We start from the raw sequence: 20,493 nt of genomic DNA on the forward strand, positions 1-20,493 counted from the left end.
TCAGTTTGCCCAAGGTTATTATTTAGACAGTAAGAAACTTCTCTCGTTTCGAAAGTACTTACAGAAATGTCCGGTAGAGCTCGCGCGTGGTGTTTTCAGTGAGCGCTGACAGCAAAACCTATGAGGAGCGCGCCGCGTGATCCCTCATACTGCGCCAGCGAAGCGCTTCCGATAGATGGCGACTCCGTAACTCCTCGCCGCCAGTAGGGAAAGGGGGCCTGCATGCGCATTAGCCCAGGGCGCCCATTTTGCTTAATCCGGCCCTGCCTATGAACGTCAATTCGCGCGAATGGGACGATCCCCTGGACATGCAAGGATGATCCACAGGCTTACATATGCCCTAGGGACTTTCGAATGTCTCGTTTTGAATATCTGCAGTTGGACATCTATAGGACGTTGGTGGTCGAATGGGCCATCTTCAAACAACCTGTGGATGTCTGAATACCCGATTTTGATGTACGATGGACGTTCTTTAGATGTGCTTTTCTTTTGCGTTGGAAGATCCTGCAGACATCCCTAGTACATCATTTGGACTTCTGTGGACATCCGACGGACGTCGGAATTTCCGTTGTAGGATGACCTTTGCACGTTCACTGGAGATCTGTGGTCCAATGGGAATTTACATATGTTTTTCCGTTTGTGCTTCGCAAGACCGAAAACTATATGCGCGAAAATACACACAGCAGGTACATGCTGCATGAAGAACAAGAAAAACACTTGTTCACCGAAGGGATCTGTACAATAACATAGCAGAATGAAAGCCAGCACTCCGCCCTATTTGCACGTGTAACCACGAGCGGCATTTAAAAAAAAAATGAAGTAAAGAAGAGAAAGAAAGGCATCTATTCCTAAGGCATAAATACATGTCATATGCAATTATAAACACCGTTTGAGCGGTCTGAACGCATATACCAGCGAGCAAAGTAGCACGAATGACGCTTCTCAAAAGTATTGCCAGCAGTTTCCAACGGCGCGACCTTGTGCAGCCCGATCGCAGCGCCGCCACAGTATTTTTGGTCGTCGCGCGTCTCACTGCAAAGCATGCGCCGTCCAGCCGCTTGCCCCACTCAGCCGTATTCTAGTACACGAAACATTCACGTCCTCCGTGCATCTTCTGAACTTGTTTTCTCTTAGTTAATGCGTTAATGTCGTTAAAGCTGCATAATTAAGAAAGATTTAGCTTCCGAGCACTTCTCGCAGCACGATGAACCAGCAACTACAACAGGCGAGACGTTCATTCTACATTGCAGAAAGTGGCGCCGTGTTTGATCGTAGTTTATGTGCGTGAATATCGGGCGCGAGTCTGACACCCTACATTTGCTCGCAGGTTGACGAAACTTTGCAGCATGAAAGACGCGAGAAAGCTGCGGTAAGTCTTTCGGTTATACCTAGCGTTGTCTACCGCGAGGTTTGAGCACGTAGTGACATTTTAGGGACTGATCGTTCAATGCACTGCGGCCTCGGGCGCATCCATCGTGTATCGTCCGGATTGTATCATTTTCATTACTTTCAGTCGCCTACGTGTGCAAGTAGACGCGCCGGTGAAGTATCTTACACCAACCATCTTGCTCTTTAGCCTGTCGTGTCTTCACTCGAGTGCTCTGCAGATGGGCGGATAGGGACGCGCGTGCCAGCTGTGCTTTGCACCGCCGATCTTGTTTTCCTTGCTCGTTGGTGCCTAATACAACGCGACTCCATTTGCAGCGCTCGGAAATATCTTCTCTCTCGTTGGACGTCAGCTGAAGTGTTCTGTTTAATTGCAGTAAGATAGAATGCTGGCAAGTTGGTGCGCATACATGATTGGTAGCGCAAAAGGAGACATACACGTAGGAGGAGGGACACGACGCATGCGCTTACTGACAGCTGAAGCTATTCGGTCATTCCAGCGACGCAGGCGGCGCCACGCGGCCCTTCTCCGTAGCAGTCACCCGGTGATAAAAATCTGCGAAAATCTGCGGCGCACTTCGGCGGTTCGTTCTGGCGGTATGCATGGACGCGCCGATGAGGAAAAAAGGAAATAGTAATCCTATATGCAGCGTGCCGCAGTGCTCAAACGGTGCTGTAGCGAGTGTTCACAGCTAAGGTATCTTTAAAATGTACTTCAAGACTGGCGTAACGACCTGAGGCACTGGAACCAGTTTCGATGCTCGTACTACATTTGCATTACACTTAAACGCATGCAGAGGTGATCCCACGTGTCTACGTACGGCGATCGAGCCGAGCTCTGCGCAAGGAAGAAACAAATATTAAGGGAGGTACCACATTGCGAAGAAACAACTCGAAATGCAAGTGGAAAAATGTGAAACCCGTTCAGTTCATTTGCTCCGTCGTACGCTGCTCGAGGCTCTAGACTAGCGTGATCACCCCTGTACGCCACGAGTTTCATAAATTGTTGTATTGTACAGCCGTTCTTTTTTTAGTCTATGAAATGCACTAAAGTTTGTTTCTGCACAGGATTAATTTCTTGAACACAGGAGCTCTTGAAGAGCAACTAACGTCTGTTACCAGTATGCACTTGCGTTTACTAAGTGTTTGTGAAAACACAAATATATGTCTTCATGCCCGTGAGCATTCTCAATGCTATAACAACATACTGACCTTTACGGAGCCTCTACCTTCACGGGCTGCAGTGTTGATGTAGTGTTGTGGGCCCTTGATTGCACTTGTCTGCAGGCAGAGAGATTCAACGCTGACCTCAGTGCCTCTAAAGAAATAGTAAGCCGTTGGGCTAGTTGGTTTGACATGATTTTTGCAAAGGGTAGCACAGAAGTGTTGCGGAAAAAGGAGACATGGACAGGAAAGACGCTCACCTGCAACTAAGTATATTTTCAGAGACAAAACGATTTCACACAACCTAAAGAAGATTGGGGAAGAAACACGGCGTTGACCTCGTCTTCACAGCTCCTCTCGAGCTTTCTTGGTTGTGCGCCCTTGCAAAATGGCCATAAGAAGAACAAGACCTACGGAAAGAAACACATGAAACCGCCTGCCTCCTGGGCCACCGAAGTGAAATATAATATACCACTCAACTGTGGGATAGTTTAAATTGGGCAGACGGGGCACTGTCTAAATGACAGGCTAAGAGGACATCCTTCGTTTTTAAAAGGCCCTGAGCAACTCCGCGCACCTTCCTGCGAACTGCAGGGATTGTGGCTGTAAACCCGCTTTTCGATAGAGTCGAGATTAAAAGCAGATCCAAAGGCACACCCGAAAGGAAAATCCTTGAGGCAGGTCAGATTCATGTTCATGCGTACCTTTGTATTGGTGCCCTCATAGTGCATCTGATGGACAAGGAATTTACGTTCTTCACCCTTTGCTAAAGTTTCTACACCCCCCTCCTCTGTCACTCCCCCCCGAAGTTTCTTTTTTTTTTTTGTCAGGCCACTTGCACGTCAGGCCAGTTGCACGTGCCGTTGTTGCTATCACCTACACTATAGCTGTCATTATTGATGTAATGATGCATGCCCTGTTGTTAGGCAAATTTTATATATATAGAAAGTGTAAAATTTTTTTTTTACAATTCTCGATGACGGCGCATGCACAATAACGTTCCTAGTGGTTTGTCTCTGAATATATTACTAAAAATCATCTCTAATGTTTAGAACGACAGAAAGCTGAGCTAGTTGGTAAGGATTCATTATGCAAAATAGAAGTGAGGCGTGCAGACAGGACACAAGAATAGAGAAGTGTCCTGTCTGCACGTCTCACTTCTATTTTGCATAATTAATCATCTCTGATGGACTTGATGCCACCAGACTTGATTGATAATGCTCTCAAAGCCCACAGGGTATTACAGAGAGGAGTGGGAAGACATGGTATGATTGTGGCACACTTTCTTAAAGTTGGTACTGTTCGTGATACAGGGATGAACGCAGTGAGGTGTTCTGTTGTGTACTGGTGTGCCGGATGAAGGAGTTGGTGGTAAGCACTCGAGCGGTAAATCGGCGCTCTGACCTTGGACTGAGGGTCAACACATTATGAAAATTTTGGAGGACACCTAAACTTCGCCTTAAGGAGTGGAACGCGATAGTGTTCAAAGACCTCTTATTTTTTTTTCTTATTTATTTTCTTATTTCTTTTCTTATTATTCTTATTTTTCCTTTTTTTATCTTTTATTTCTTTAAGTCTTTTTTTATTCTTTTTTATTATCTTATTTCTTTTATTTTTTTGTTTCTTATTTTATCAAATTGTCTCTAAAGCCACCGTAACCAATGCTTGATCTGTATCTCGTCTTTTTTTTTTTCATCTTGTTCATGTATGGGAGTCCCCCTGACAGTTTTTAACTTTGGGACTCCCTGTGTAGTGCTAATTTTGCATACAATTCTTATAAACTTGAACTTTCATGCTTCCCGGCAACTGTAGCTTGTGTAACCGTAACATTTACCGGGAAATGCTGGTTGTGAACACTATGCACGAAGGTGAGCTTTTGATGAAAACAAGGTTTCTTGCGTGGGTTGATCTCCTGTTATTGTTTTGCACTTTTAATATTTCACTCTGAGAAGAGCTAACATAAATTACATGCGCTGCCGGTGTTCTTTTTTATTATGACATTTGTTTGTGGGCTGCCGGTCTGGAAATTCCGAGGAATAACTTTGTAAAATATGAAAGACAAGGTATGAGCAGCTTTGGTGGTAGAGAATTGGTTGGGTATGCGTGGTTCTGAATTTGCTTCGTAATTCTTCTTGCCGAGGCGACGTCCGACACCGGAAACCGGATTTTCTGCGACACGGGCTCCTTAATGCAGTCGCGTTAATATAAGATGGACGAAGTGGAAGTTGGTTCATAAAGTTGGGATGTGTAATAAATTTTATAAATAAACATAGACATGAATTCTTGCACAGCAAGGTGAGATCAGAAGACAAGGGTTGCATTCACGGAGGAGACACTAGCATGACGAGAATCATTGGACAAAATGAAATGGGCGGCGTAGTTCTAATTGGACTGAAAAATGGAATCAAGAAAGTATCATCTCACAGTGAGGCATGAGTCAAGGTTGGTAAGCTTGTTGCGTACAAGTGATAAAGAGGGCTCATTTACATGCCTGCTATTTTGTGAGATGAAATATGCTTGTACAATCTCGTGTGCAAACTGATCACAATGGCACGATGGCTGTAGAAAACTTTTGTGTGAAAATTTTGTGCTGCAGCCACACTCTCAGAAATGAGCAGAAAGACTGAAATTCAGTGTTCCTTTTAATTCTTGTGCTTCCTGAGCCACTTATTGAAGCAACAAACAGTTTGTGTGATGTAAGTGCTGCCACAGCTCAGTGGTATATCGTAGGCAAAACCATATTGTACAAGGGGAACCGGCTGGTGTGTGTCATATTGCCACATCCTATATGGTCGCCGCGGGTATCTGCCAGGCAATGAGAATGACGCTGAAGTAGCGTGCGAGTAGAAAAACAGACAATGACGTCGCGTTGACTGCTCTCATAAAGTCCTTTTGCCCCTTCCTCGGCCCTGGCTTTCCCGTCTCCTACTAGGCTGTGACACTGGTGGAGGTGCTGGGTAGGATTGCCTAATGATCAGCACCCCTTCGCGGAGCCATAGATTGAATGCGGCATTACCTGCGTTCGTCGAAACTCCTGTTCACCGATACAGTCACCGCCTGCTAGGCCTGACGCCAGAGTTCAACCCTTTGCAGGACCCTGCAAAAACGCGTCTACCGATTTCCGCCATGGCCACTGCAACTCCGTCGCAGGTGATGCTGCAGAATCCCAAGATCCCAGAAAGTTTCCATGGTGACGCTTTTGAAGATGTCCAAGGTTGGTTGGACCAATTTGAGCGTGTCGCCAGTTATAATGACTGGGGCTCCCAGCAAAAGTTGTCTAATGTCTATTTTGCGCTTCAAGACAGTGCACTTACATGGTTTGTGAACTGGGAGAGACATCTGACCACGTGGGATGCCTTCCGCACCCAGCTGCTAGACACATTCACTAGTAGCGACAGAAGAGAACGCGCAGCGCCTTCTCGAGTCCCGTATTCAAAAACCAAACGAGAGCGTTGCCATGTTTGCAGAAGATATGGCTCGCCTTTTCCGCAGAGCAGACCCTGAGATGGCTGAAGAAAAGAAGTTGCGCTATCTCTTGCATGGAGTGAAGGAGGAACTGTTTGCCGGGCTCGTGAGGAACCCACCGACAACTGTGACCTGAGAGCTGCAGCACGTCTCTGCGTGAAGTCATCCGAGAGATTGTGCGCGAGGAGATCCGGCAGCTCGGGATCTCTCCCATGGCACCAGCGGTGGCTTCTGTCGCTGATATCGTTCGGGAGGAAGTTCGAGAGGCCTTTTGTTCGCCCGACTGGCAGGTGGTGCCGCGACGATTAACCTATGCGGAAGCTGTCTGTCGTCCACCTCCCACCACTTCGATGCTGCCATCACCACCACACCCAACGCCCTATTTTCGACAGTCACAGCCTCCGCCAACTATGCCGTATCACCGCCAGTCGATCACTGCATCTCGTTTCTATGGTGAATCCCCTGCCGGCTATCCGCTTCGAAAGACCGATTTGTGGCGCACCGCTGACCGCCGGCCGCTATGCTTTCATTGCGGTGAAACAGGACATGTTTACCACGCGGCTGGGTATCCAAGATTTCCCAACTGCAATTACCCTACGTCTGATGTTGCACGTAGCTGCGACGGAAATTCTACAAACTTTAGGCCAGAAGGCTCAACGACGCCTCAATCGCGTTCCCCTTCTCCGGCTCATTGCACCCCACCGACCAGTCGCGATTTTTCTGACGCCTCTAGGGGCAGGTCCCCTAGCCCGCTCCGGGGAAAGTAGACGCAGTGACCTCCGGGGGTGAGGTTGCAAACTGGCTAGATATCTAAGAGCCCCCATCTCCGACAATTAACGACTCTACAACTCCGACGACTCCAACGACACCCCCTGTAACCGACGCCGTCAGCGCCGATCTTGTCGTTTGCATTGACGGCCACCAAGTGGCCGCTCTCGTCGATACTGGTTCGCATTTTTCAATAATAAGTAAAAGGCTGGCCGATAGGCTAAGAAAAGTGAAGACGTAGTGGACCGGGCCCAACATCAGAACTGCCGACGGCCAGTTGATGACGCCGATTAGAAAATGCACAGCCAAGATAGTAATCGCCGGTGCAGCCTTTGTCGCCACCCTCATCGTTCTCTTTGAGTGCTGCAAGGAACTTATATTGGGGATGGATTTCTTGAGAGAGTACGGTGCAGTGATTAATGTCCATGACCTCGTCACATTTTCTACGAGCTCAGACGACGTCGACATTTTCTGCGAGCTCAGAATCGTCGATACGCGGTAGCGGATCGACGTCAGTGAATCGCGGATCGACGTCAGTGAATCGTCGATACGCGGTAGCGTATCGACGATTCACTGGACAGGCTACGAAACGCACATTACTTTTCGTCGATGGACTTGAAAAGCGGCTATTGGCAAATAGAAGTTCATGATAGAGACCATGAGAAGACCGCTTTTGTGACACCCGATGGACTTTATGAATTTCAGGTGCTCCCCTTCGGTTTGTGGTCTGTGCCGGCAACGTTTCAACGTCTAATGGACACGGTACTCTCAGGCCTCAAATGGCAAACCTGTCTGGTGTACCTCGACGACATGATTGTTTTCTCCGTCACATTCGAGGAACACTTACAGAGGCTAAAGACGGTCTTTGAAGCAATACACTCAGCTGGCCTAACTTTGAAACCTGAAAGTGCCATTTTGGTTTTGAAGAACTTCAATTTCTCAGTCACGTTGTTAGTCGTGAAGGTGTCCAACCTGACCCTGATAAAATCTCTGCCGTCGCTAATTTCCCAACGCCATCAGATAAAAAGGCAGTGCGACGTTTTCTGGGCCTTTGCACCTACTACTGACGGTTTATCGCGGAATTTTCACGTATCGCATGGCCATTAACACATCTTACCATAGAAGATGTCCCCTTTGTGTGAGGTGAAGACCAGCAACGGGCTTTTGATGACCTACGACAACGACTGCAGACGCCTCCCGTGCTCGCACACTTTGATGAAGACCCCCCTGCGATTCTTCATAGCGACGCTAGTAATGTTGGCCTTGGCGCAGTGCTTGTACAGCGGCAGGACGGCGCTGAAAGAGTGATTGCTTACGCCAGCAGGATGCTATCAAAAACAGAGGCTAAGAATGTCTCGCACTGGTGTGGGCCGTCCTGAAATTTCGGCCATATTTGTATGGTCGGTGTTTCACTGTTGTCAGTGATCATCATGCACTTTGCTGGCTGACTAATTTAAAAGATCCAGCTGGTCCGCTGGAGTCTTGGGCTCCAAGAGTTCGACTTCACTGTTGTATACAAATCGGGGAAATGACACACCGATGCCGACTGCCTTTCTCGGTCTCCTGTTGAGACTGCAGTGCACGACGATGATGACACGGCTTTTCTAGGCGTGCTAGTTACTGTGGCAGTTTCACACCAGCAACGCGAGGACGCAGATCTTGTTCCTCTTTTCGATTACTTAGAGGGAAGAACAAGCAGCGTGCCGAGCTTATTTGCCAGAGGACTGCCTTCATTCTGCTTACGCCACGATGTTCTTTATAAAAAGAACTTTTCACTTAGTGGCAGCAGCTACCTACTCGTCATTACCGCATCTCTTCACGACGAAGTGCTACATGCCTGTCACAACGAGCCCACAGCTGGTCACTTAGGCCACACTCAAACATTGGCAAGAATTAGGCTAAAGTACTATTTTCCGAGACTTGTGTCGATTGTGAAACGTTTCATACAGACGTGCCTGGATTGCCAGCGCTGCAAAGCCCTACCCGGCAAGCCAGCTGGACTGCTGCATCCTGTTCAGATACCGCAAGCACCGTTCGAGCAAATTGGCATGGACCTTTTAGGTCTGTTTCCATTGTCTACTGCCGGAAATAGATGAATAATCATCGTCACAGATTACCTTACTCGATACGCCGAAACAGGTGCTATCCAACGTGGAACAGCAGCCGAAGCAGCGCAATTGTTCATCGAAGCCATCGTCCTAAGGCACGGTGCTCCCAGAGTGGTCATAACGGACAGAGGAGCTGCGTTCACGGCTGCGCTTCTGGATACCGTTTTGCGACTAAGTGGTACCACTCACCGAAAGACCACGGCTTATCACCCCCAAACCAATGGGTTGACTGAACGGTTGAATAAGACTCTGGCAGACATGATGAGTATGTACGTCGACCTCAGGAACTGGGACGAGATTTTACCATATGTTACATTTGCATATAACACGGCTTGCCAAGAGACAACACGCGTGGCACCTTTCAACCTCGTTTACGGCCGGGAAGTGACAACAATGTTGGACGCAATGCTGCCACACGAGTGCGGTGATGACGAGACTGGTGCCGAGGAATTTACGTAACGCGCAGAGGAAGCCAGGCAGCTTGCGCGTATGCGAATCAAAGAACAACAGGAATACGATGCCCGACACTACAATCGTCGACACAGAGCCGTCACATACAACGTAGGTGACCAGGTGTGGGTCTGGACTCCTATTCGTCAGCAGGGGCTGTCTGAGAAGCTCCTGCGAAGATACTTCGGCCCGTACACAGTTCTGTGCCGCATCAGCGATGTGAATTATAAAGTTGTCCCCGACAGTCATAACTGCTCCAAATGACGGCAGCATCTGCCCAAGGTTGTGCACTTGCTTCGTATGAAGCCATACTTTTCCTCATGACCTCAACATTTTACCGTCTGTGCACAGCCTTCGGAGATTGGTGCATCGGTACGATGCATTTTTTTCCAAAGGAGGGGCAAATGCCACATCCTATATGATCGCTGCGGGTATGTGCCAGGCGATGAGAATGACGCTGAAGTAGCTCGCGATTAGAAAAACAGAGACAGCAACGACGTCGTGTTGACTGCTCTCATAAAGTGCTTTTACACGTCCTCGACACCGGCTTTCCCATCTCCTACTAGGCTGTGACAGTATGTTTGAATGCTTTATGTAGACAATACGTTGTCTGGGATGTAGGGGCTAAAGACAGATGCAACTGCCTGACAAAGGCTCCCCCCTCCCTACTCGTACCTTTCTCAGGGGGTGGAACATCATGAAAATACAGTGTGACGATGTAGAAACAAGAAAAGGAACAAAATGTATGCGGCAAGCAATCAAGTATACAAAGAAGTAAGATTGTTACACTTTATACATAATATAGTATCAGTAATGCAAGAGAACAAGGAAATATTTAAACAAGCACATAATACTGATCAGTGTTACAAAACATTATGTAGGAAATAGGAAAAACAAGTTTAAAAGAAAAACGACTAAAATAAAAAGAAAAGTTATCTAGACTGCAAGGACAGTTAAGTACCATTAGGAGCTTAGCAAAAGATAATTCCTAACCTTTTTCTTTTGACTTTAAGCAGAACTGCATTCCTGAGTCATATTAGCGATTTCTTGATTATTTAGGAAATTAGGTACTAGGTAGGCGAGTGGTCCGAGTACCATATTTGGTTCTAAACATCTAAGTCGGTTAAGCCTAACGTCATATTGTGAGTTGTCGGATGATGAAGATGTGGACAGGGTATTTGGGTCATGCAAGAGTTTCCCTATGTTTATACATAGCAAGCCTTAGTTGGAATAGATTATCTATTGTGAGTATTTTTAGCTTGGAAAAGTATGGTGCAGCGTGGCCACTTCATTTAAGGCTCTCTATGCAACACACAGCTCTTTTTTCTGGGATTATTAATCTGTCTAAATTTGTCTTAGTAGTTGTATTCCAGATTAGTAGACAGTAGTGTGTATGTGAATGAACAAGGGCATAGTATAACTATTTTTAACCATTTTGGCACCAAGGTTACAATATAGAAATTGACCTGCACCTATTTGCATGTTATATAGAGCACTCATGTGGCTTCCTGTAGTTGCCCATTTCCTTCTGACTGCTTATGGTGGCACACACCTTGCTCAATGTGTTCTTGGCTGTGAACACCATCTGGACACCAAACCCGGAAGCAACCTTCTTCAAGTTATGGGAAATGCAGGGCATGTACAGGAGCGCAACCACTGACGGCCTGTCACCTTCTCTTGCTTACCTTCAAAGATACTTTCAGTTTTCTTGCCAACTTCTCAGAGGTGGATTCCAAAGCATGTTTTGGAATCCAATTTTGGAAAACCACGCTACTTAGAATGCAACGTTTTTGGGATTTGCTTATAAGTGATTACTGACATGATACTATCCACCAGGATTGTTCTGAGAATTTGTGAAATGATTTTCACTGCTGAAACTTTAGAATCTCAAATCAACAAAATTCACTATTTAACGAAATTTTTCGCTGCAAGTACAAGTTTGTTATATCGAGGTTCACTTGTAAACCGATTCCAGGATGCAGGACTCCACTTGAATATATTTAAATTTATTGCTGATTCTGTGGTCTTCAAACTTTTACTCATGACTGTACATGGAGCAAGCCAAACAGTCATGCGTATTGTCATTGCTGAAGTGCTGGTGTCAGCTGTTCCAGTAATTGTTTCATTGGAGAGCAGTTTTGGCACATCCGAGACAAGACTTGATCGTAGAACACCTACGATACTTAGAGAAGGGAAGCTTTACCTTCCACAGTGCAACGGAGATAATAGTAGTATTGACGTTGTGAATTAAACTATAAGACCGAGAGATGGTGCTGGCAAAATTAAAACTAATATCATCATTATGTAGTTATGTAGTAAGCAATATGGTCGGTGGCGTGGGTCGCATTGCTCGCTGGCTGGTTTTGGCCATTTTGTTGCCGCTGTTGGAGTGGTATTTGTGGATACGGTACTCTAACATTAATACCGATATCTTTATTATGTCGCCAGGTGACCTAGAGGCCTCTACTGGCAAAAAAACTCTTCAAACAAATAAGCCTACATTGTTCATTGTCAATGGTGAATGGAGCAGTACGTGCCCCAAATTTCGTACAGGTCAGATGGACCTAATGCTGTCAGTCAGTGAGCTTACAACGTACAGAAAGACAGATAGCCATCTGTTTAATGGGATTGAAAGGTGAAATCAAACAAATTTGTCCCATTGTATTCATCAAAGCAAGGAACGTTATGGAGACAAGCAGGCTTACAAGGACTTCTGGAAATATTCTGTGAACAAACATATAAACAAGCCTAACTAGTGCTCAGAGATCCTTGGAGAACTTGATTTACGATTTCATGTTGAAAAACAAAAAATCTTGGTTTATTTCTTCAAGAAAGGCAAAGTTGTTGCAAGGTGGTGAACACTTAGATTGAATAACAGAGGTGAACAAAGTAAGCCTCAGCCTGAAGCCAACACATCAAGTAAATGTATTTTTGAGGGCTGTGATGAAGACAAGTTTTGGCACTGAGGCTTCCCTGGCTCGTCCACTGTTGATTGGCTGAATGTTAAGCCAAACTTAATATTCTACGAGTAAACTTCAAAAGCTTTTTGGGTACACACTAACCTCAGGTTGGTCATCTGCTGTTTGAAGCAGAGGCGAGCAAGGGAAGCCTCCGCCTGGAGCCAACGTTTCAACAAGCAGACATATTTGTGAGGACCGTGATGAAGGCAAGTTCCCACACTGAGGCTTCCCTTGCTCGTCCACTGTTTATTGGCGGAAATGTTAAGCCAAACTTAATATAATCTGGAGTACATACAGCAGTTTCTCTACTGTTTTCTTTGTGTGGCTTGTATATTTTATTAGCAGCAGGCAGCTGGTTTCCTATGTAATGTTTCCTATGTAATGTAATGTAAGTAGAAGGCGTCCACGCCTAATAGATGCTTTGGGATGCGACATGGGAAGTTACTACCATGGGAACACCCCAGAAGCCCTTATTTGTGGGCACAGGGTTCACCGAGATTTATGCTGTGCAGGCTCCTTCCCTACAAAAGGTCACCTCTAAAGGGTGCAGCAACACTGATGACACAGCCAATTTCTCTGTGTTATAGCACGAGAAAAATTTGTCCGCACAGTGTGTACTTGTTTTCTACATATATGCTTGCAACCGTTAAAAAAGAAATCTTGTATATTCCCCACTCCACAAAATTTCAACTTTTAAACTTGCATAATTTGTAAACTATGGTCCAGAAAGTATAGCATATATTCTCCGCTTTTTTGTGGACTGCAGGTTTATTAACATTCTTTTTTTCTATAGCTGTCACCTGCTGCGATGGTATTGAAATTCAATGCACAGCTTGTATTGCACTGGTAGAGAAAGGCGGTTTCTGTTATTTCGCATAAATTTTTGCGCAAGTTGCCGGACGACATTAAAAAAAGACACCGTCACAACTCTGTCAGTTTTTGTGCATGCGTAAATAATCAAGTGCAGCAGCTGCATAATTCTTTAAAGAAAATGCATTATTGCTCTGTATGATAAAAATAAAATAATTACACTGGCAAAATGCAAACGTAGAAAGGAAGTGAGTGCTGCATCTCGTAGAGAGTGAGACCTTCTGCAAAGAAGAGCAAACGAGAGAGAGATGAATCGTAAGTCTCATCCAGTCTCATCTTGGCCGTGCCATAAAAGCCCTTCAATGGCACACTTACTGAAATGGTAAATGCTCACACTTCAACATTCACAATGCAGGAGACTGTTCTGATTCAGTCTGAAGCGAAGTAAGAAAGAGGGACCGCGCCATCTCCTGGTGATGCTCAGTGCAGGGCTGCCTCGTCCTGCACTGAAGCAACACCGAGCGTGCGTCTGCTCCTCTTTCCCAACCGTGGCTCCACATGGCGGTCAATATGACTGAGCACATATGCAGCCCTTGCTCCCTATCTATGAAGTAGTGGGCTGAGCAAGTAGAGATGGCTGGTAACTTTGTGTGTGTGCTGTGTTCTCGGGTGCCTAGTGTTAGAGGTCACATAATCTCAAGTTTCTGCGACACGGTGAAGCCAGAGGCAGTGTGAAAGGTATGCTCCCCCCTACTGCCGTTCTTTACCACGCCAGCATTGTGGCAGCGCGTGTTCACATTCGTCAAGTGAGATCTGTTAGCCTATGTTTGCATGACTCCATGCTTGTTGGTTTAATTAATGAAACAGTACAGAATGTGATGTTGCAAACATTGCAAGTGAACTCCGCCCCCCCCCCCCCCCTGCTTCGTGCCAAATGATAAATGCATACACTGGGTAGACGTGGTACACTTAACATGTTTCTCAGGTAGCAGGTTCCTGATATTAATGCTATTTGTGCCTTTCCTGCAGCACTCATTTGTTTTTAGCCACAGCCAACTGCCAGGGTTGAGGATGGCTGAGGACGGAGTTGTGAGGGCTGCAGTTATAACCATGAACTTACTGCAGGTCGCAAACGACAGGTGGAGCTCTGTTTAATAATTATTTTATGTTCTGTCAGTAACATTCAGATCACATTTCTTAATCTACCTCATCTAACATTATGGTTAAGTACATTGTACATCTTTACCTTCACTAATGAGGTAATGTGAGGCGTCAGAATGAGTTATTGCACTCTACTTGGTGCAGCACCTCGTGGGGCTGAGTAAAGTGATGAACTTTTTCAATGCCTTATCGAGGACTTTCAAAATGCCGGTTGTAGCATGATTGTTGGTAGCCAGAAATGCCACAAGTTGCATTGCATCAATTTCAAGTGTATATCGGCATCAGTAATGCGTTTCAATGACCTCCCGTGGCCTCACAATGGCCTCGCAATGGCCTCTCACAAACCTCTTCAATCTAATTCTCTTTAATGATGAATAGCTGGCTGAAGGAGTCAGTTTCATGGCAATGAAGCGGCTCTGTTAGCAAAGTATTGAAACAGCATAGGAATGGTTCGTATGTGAACAGCCATGGCCGTGGTCCATTGTCTTTAAACACTGCCATCCTCCATGACATAAGTTCTAGTATAGCGCGGTTAAATATCCCTTAAATTTGGGTTCCCTCATAGCTCGTTATTATTGAACTGAGGTAAGTAATGGCAATATCTTTTTGTTGCAGTGTCCAGCTGCTGCCAGAGGGCAAACTTCTTGAACAGCAGCCGTGCTGTCCAGCTTTTGCCCAGAATCTCCAACAAGCGAGACGAAAAGGAAACGTGGTTCTGCCACTATGACGGACAACAAAAAGTTAGTTTTGTATTTGTAGGAGGCACTGTGATGCTCAATTATTGAGCACTTTTTCTATTTTGAGTGCTACAAGCAAAACGTGGAAGAAATAATTAAGCATGACATAGCACAATGAATCCATTGAATGGGTTGCTTTAGGGTACAAGTACAGCCTTCCTATTGTAAGTTATGCACTGAAATAAAAATATTAGAAATTGTTCAAATAATATTCCGTAATAAGCTGGATAATTAGTACGTACAAAAAGTTACTCTGGTTGCGTAAGGAGACAGCAGATTACCAGTTCTTGAAGGTCTCATAATGTTATATCGGGCCAGTTCTTTCTTTAACAGCTTGGCGAACGTTAGCTGGGATGCGTATGTATCTGGCCGTGTGCATGTTTCATGTATAGTTCATTTCTGCCATAGTTTTATTTTCTTGCTGTTAAGAGACAAAACCTTATGAGTGAAAGCCTTCCTTTATGGCTTTGACTGCAAGTTTTCTTGCTAAACTGCCACAGATAAGTGTGCGTGAAGTACCGTACTTATTCAGTTATAAGGTGGTCACCGTTATAAGGTAAGAGTACTATTAGGGCACCCAAGAAAAAGAACATAATTATGCACACTAATATAAGGCAACATAGAGTAGCTGATGGATTATTCAGACTGTGTGGGGATTGCCTGAAATACAAAATAACCGGGAGCACCCAGAGTAGTCAGAAGCATTGGTGTGGTTATATGCGAATATAACCTTGAGGTGCAACTTACTTCATGGCAGTGTGAGTATCACCTTATGGAGTGGATTTACGGCAGCCTACGCTGCACTGCCTTAAGCCCACACTATATGTATACAGGGTGTCCCAGCTAACTTTAGCCAGAGCTTAAAAATATGTATCGGGACAGAATCAAGGTAACATTGCCTGCCGTCGCTTGGAGATATGCAAATAAGTTTCTTTTCATTTTGGCTAATTATATAATTAGTCTAATTAATTAACTTTTCAAATATTATAATTAGATTAGAAGTGTTAATGAGAGAAATTAGAGCGACATGAAAAACTCCCGATTGCTACACAACAGGCCGCTCGAGGCACTTTATGTGTATTCATGGGCTTCTTTCACGGTTGGAAAAACATTTATGTAGCATGTATTGAGCAACAGATAGCTGTATTGGGAGTTTTTCATGTTGCTCTACAATTTTCTTATTGGCACTTTTTATCTAATTATAATATTTTACTTGTTGATTGACTAATTAGGACTAATTATCTAGTTAAGTAGAATGAAAAACATAATCTGAATGTCTCCAAGTGACGGCAAACAACATTACCTTTGGTCTGTTCACCTACGTGGCATTCACATATTCTTTAACTCTAGCTGAAGTTAGCTGGGACACGCTGTATATAAATTATATGGGATGTCCCGTGTAACTTTAGCCAAACGTTGCTGCTTGAATGTGATGAGCCACGTGGAAAGCAGACATGAAGGACAATCACAATGGAACAGAAGGAGGCAGCTATCTAAAGGAAGTTGGGTCAGGTTCTAATAGAGTGTTTTAGTTTGACATTTTTATGCTCCGCTCAGCAGGAGCAGAAGCACGAATGCACATGTCCTGTCCACTTAGCCGTGAATGGGCTGATGGAGTGGGAAACGCGGTCTGCATACAAGCTGCCTAACCGGAGAAGCAGTCACAGCAGTCTTTCGCTAGTGAGGGTGGTCGATGCACAGGCTTTCCCTGGCGCATGCGTCGAGCCACCTTGCTTGCCTCACTTTTTCTGAGATGGCTGCCTCCAGTCGGACATTCTTGACCATGCCGTCCATGTCAACCACGCCTTTATGTTCCTCTGCGCACCACAAGCCAGGAAAGCGATTTCACATAGATAAAGGTTTGCTGGAAGAATTTGCAAGTGCTGAGCCATTGGAATACCCTGTAGTGTGGGAGGATGTGCTGCAAAATATGGTGCATGCTGTGCAGCGTTTTGGCTTCGGAGAGGATTGCATTAGATGCGGAATCCAAGCTCGTTGGCTATCACGTGGCATTTCACAAGTCAATGCTTTAATTACGCTAGATAAAATGGACCAGTAACACATTACAAGCGCATGTCTAGTTACTTCATGGACAAATCAATTATATATATTTGTTTTGCTTTCAAAAAGTGACCAATGGAATTTTTTATTACAGCGAAGCTGTTTATGGCTAGGGTTCCATGAAGGTTTCATGTGTGCGAGCAAAATCTATCGTCATCAACAGTGGCTCATACTCTCCTAATCAATCATCATCGTTAATGACTCATATCCTCCAAGGCTGTTTATGGTTAGGATTCCGCGAAACTTGCAGCGAGCAAAGACTACCATCATCAGCAATGGCTCGTACCCCCTGAGCAATGCAATGGCTCATCCCTCTCTTGCTGCTCTTGGTTGGTCATGTGCATCATGGCGTAGTGTACACTAAACTGATCAAGGAATTGTTGGATATCCTCGTAGGCGGTGTGTGTACGTGCTTCGTGCACTTCATGGTACTTCTGCTTGAGTAGTTTCTACATCTTCACTTCCTTGGGATTTTCAGTTGGAGGCAAGGGAAATGTGTTCATGTGGTATGAACACATTCATTTTCTTGATCGGTGGTAAGGTGTTCGTAGCTTTGTTCGGTATTCTGTGTCGCCTCTCTGTCGGGTGCTGAACAGCTTCGCTGGTCATCCACGTTCACATAGCGGAATGGCTCATAAATTCTGTTTGTTTCACTACCCTGGTTTCGGCCAGAGGGCGCTGCAACTACAAAAGGTCCGCTCCGCTCTGCTAAACGCATTACTAAAACATGAAAGTCGCCCGCCACTCCGCTTGGCTTAACAGGGCAGCTCGGAGCAGAGCGGACCATAAGGATGCTCAAGCAAAATGCTCTAATAAGTCACGCATTGCACACTCCAAAGATTCTTTTGTTGTTTTATTCAAATTTTATTGCATGCGTAGCCATGTACCGTTCCGCAGGCCGCAAAGCCTTCATCTTATTTCCATGTTTACAGTTGTGCACCCCATTGGGCATACATTGCAGTAAATGGCAAAAATGGACATAACAAAGTAATCGATATAAAGTGATTTCACCATGTAGTCTCCCTTCACCTTTGTTATAATGAGGTTTGAGTATAGTGTTATGCTCCACAACAAATCTTCCCTGCTGCAGGATTCCTGACAGCATTGGAGCATGCAGCACCAAGCTTGGAGGCAAGGATGCGACCACTGGCTCCTGGGAGTGCCACGTGTGCCAGAAGACTTTGTGCTCCAGATGGTACCTCCGTGCTCACATGAGGATGCACTCGGGCACAGAGTCACATGCTTGCACCACGTGTGGCAAAAAATTCGCTGTGAAAGGATCTTTAGTTATGCACCTTCGTGCGCACACTTGTGAAAAGCCCCACAAATGTTCCCTGTGCCCTGCGGCATTTGCACACAGAGCCAATCTGAACAAACACGTCTTGACTCATAGCGGGGAGAAACCACACAAGTGTGACGAGTGCGGTCGGAAATTTAGTGCGCGATCGCATCTTGTGACTCACACCCGTACGCACACTGGCGAGCAGCCCTGGGCTTGTGAAGAGTGCGGCAAAAGGTTCTCCGTCCGGTCCAACCTGGTGAGCCACTTGCGGTTGCACAGCGGAGAGCGGCCGTACGTCTGCCACTTGTGCCCAGCAACTTTCTCACAAAAGGGTCACCTCACCACTCACATCCGTGCGCACACGCAAGAAAAACCGTACGAATGCCGCCTTTGTCTGAAGAAATTTGCTCGGCATGAGAACGTTATGAGCCACGTGCACAGGGTACACTATGCAGAGAATCTCAGTGCAAAGACGGTGGCAAGTGAAGTGTCTCTCTCACCAAGCAGCACCTCGATGCCGTGGCCAGGAACGATTCTTAGGACGTATAGCCGAGTGGGGAACCATGGACTTTGTGACCGTGTATGTGCGGGCGATGCAGAATAGGGAGCACTTTGGACATGCTGTCAAAACACTTGTGCTTAGCTGCGTATTCTGTCGTTTTTGTTAAGTGTTCCTTGAGACTCTTAAATCTTAAACTGTAATCTGGGCTGCCTTGTCCCTAAGGCCTATGATAAACATGTGGCGTAAATGTTTTTGCTGTTTAGGCATTCTGTAGAAGCCACACGTGATTTTCTTGCTGCCAAGAGCCACAAATCCTGTAGTTTAACTTTCTTTTTTTTTTCAGTTATACTGTATAGACTCGTGTAAGGGCCACCCGCCACACCTTATTTTTTCATAATTCTGGCGAGGTGCGGCCCTTACAGGGGACTAAACCTTTTGGTGAAAATGGAGCCGCCCCAGCCAGCAACTCGTGCACACCTCAGAGCCGTTGCATCAGAGTTGTTAACGTGCAGATTTCTCTATCTAATAGTGGCTTGAGAAAATGTGCAGCACACAACATCAGGCCACGAAATGCGACGGCTTCTCCTTTTTGAATTTTGTTCACAAATTTTGGGCTGCCAAATAGGGTGTACTGCCCTTACACGAGTCTGTATGGTATTGTTCATTTTTGTTGGTGGAAAAATGCCCATAAAATGAATACTTTTATCAGTTATTACAGAGAAAGTGAGTTGATAAATATATACTTATGGATGTAGTGCCAAATTAATAAAATCTTCTTTGCACAAGGCTATGTGACTGCTCTTGAAAGTGGCAAGATTTTAATATATTAAATGTAATTAAGCATGTGTCACATTAGATCCGATCTTTCTGTAACAAGACTGCAATTGAAGTGCAGTCCTTTTGTGATGAGAGGACAGCAATTGAAGTGGTGCATTTGAAAATGTGCGGCTCTGTCCCTGTGCTCTTTGGCGGGGCCAAATAGTTTGGCTGTGCAGATAGCTGTTGTATGAGTGCCATGAAACATTATGAGTGCAGCAGGATCGACCAGCTTTATGGAGCAGCAGAAGACTGCTAGTATTCTCTGGCCACTGCAGACTGAGTGCCTAGTGACACCTTGGACATTGCCAAGCTCATTAAGTCACATTTTTCCTGTCTTTCTCTTTTTTTTCTTCCTGCCTTCCCACTCTCCCGCTCTTGTCCCCTCGTCCTAGAAACCACGCTTAGAGACGTCGGCCGAGAGGGCTCATTTTCTTTGCAATCTCTCCCTTTACAACCAGCTGCAACTACCAACAACCGCATGTGACGTCACTCTACTAACCTATTAAAACTAACGTGCCGAGGATGACGAGGCCACCTTTGACGAAGATAGGTCCTCCTATCGAAGCATTCGCTAGCCTTTCTGAGGCACCCTATTTCTGTTTATAACCTTTTTACCACAGTTTGCTACTCCATCTGTCAGCCTCATTCTTGATTTTGGAGTTAGGGAATTGACCACCTATAGCAAAAACACGAGGAACCAAGGTCATCACGTATCAAATAAGAATCAGGTGCACATATAGCATGCACTAATACCTGTTGACTGGTGATGACCCACCTATCTGTGGCAAATGTGGTGAGACATTGACTGTTCTGCACATAT

At 45.5% G+C, this 20,493-nt stretch overlaps 1 long non-coding RNA gene across 1 annotated transcript; it reads left to right on the plus strand.

Annotated features, from left to right (window-relative positions):
- The first annotated feature begins 1,043 nt into the window (after positions 1–1,043).
- LOC142590583 (uncharacterized) lies at positions 1,044–19,642 on the plus strand. Its single transcript, XR_012830194.1, has 4 exons — positions 1,044–1,225; positions 1,328–1,369; positions 14,888–15,012; positions 18,161–19,642. It is a non-coding gene; the product is annotated as an uncharacterized LOC142590583 (long non-coding RNA).
- Positions 19,643–20,493: the final 851 nt, after the last annotated feature.

The sequence above is a fragment of the Dermacentor variabilis genome, chromosome 8, assembly GCF_050947875.1.
Source record: "Dermacentor variabilis isolate Ectoservices chromosome 8, ASM5094787v1, whole genome shotgun sequence".
Classification (NCBI taxonomy): domain Eukaryota; kingdom Metazoa; phylum Arthropoda; class Arachnida; order Ixodida; family Ixodidae; genus Dermacentor; species Dermacentor variabilis.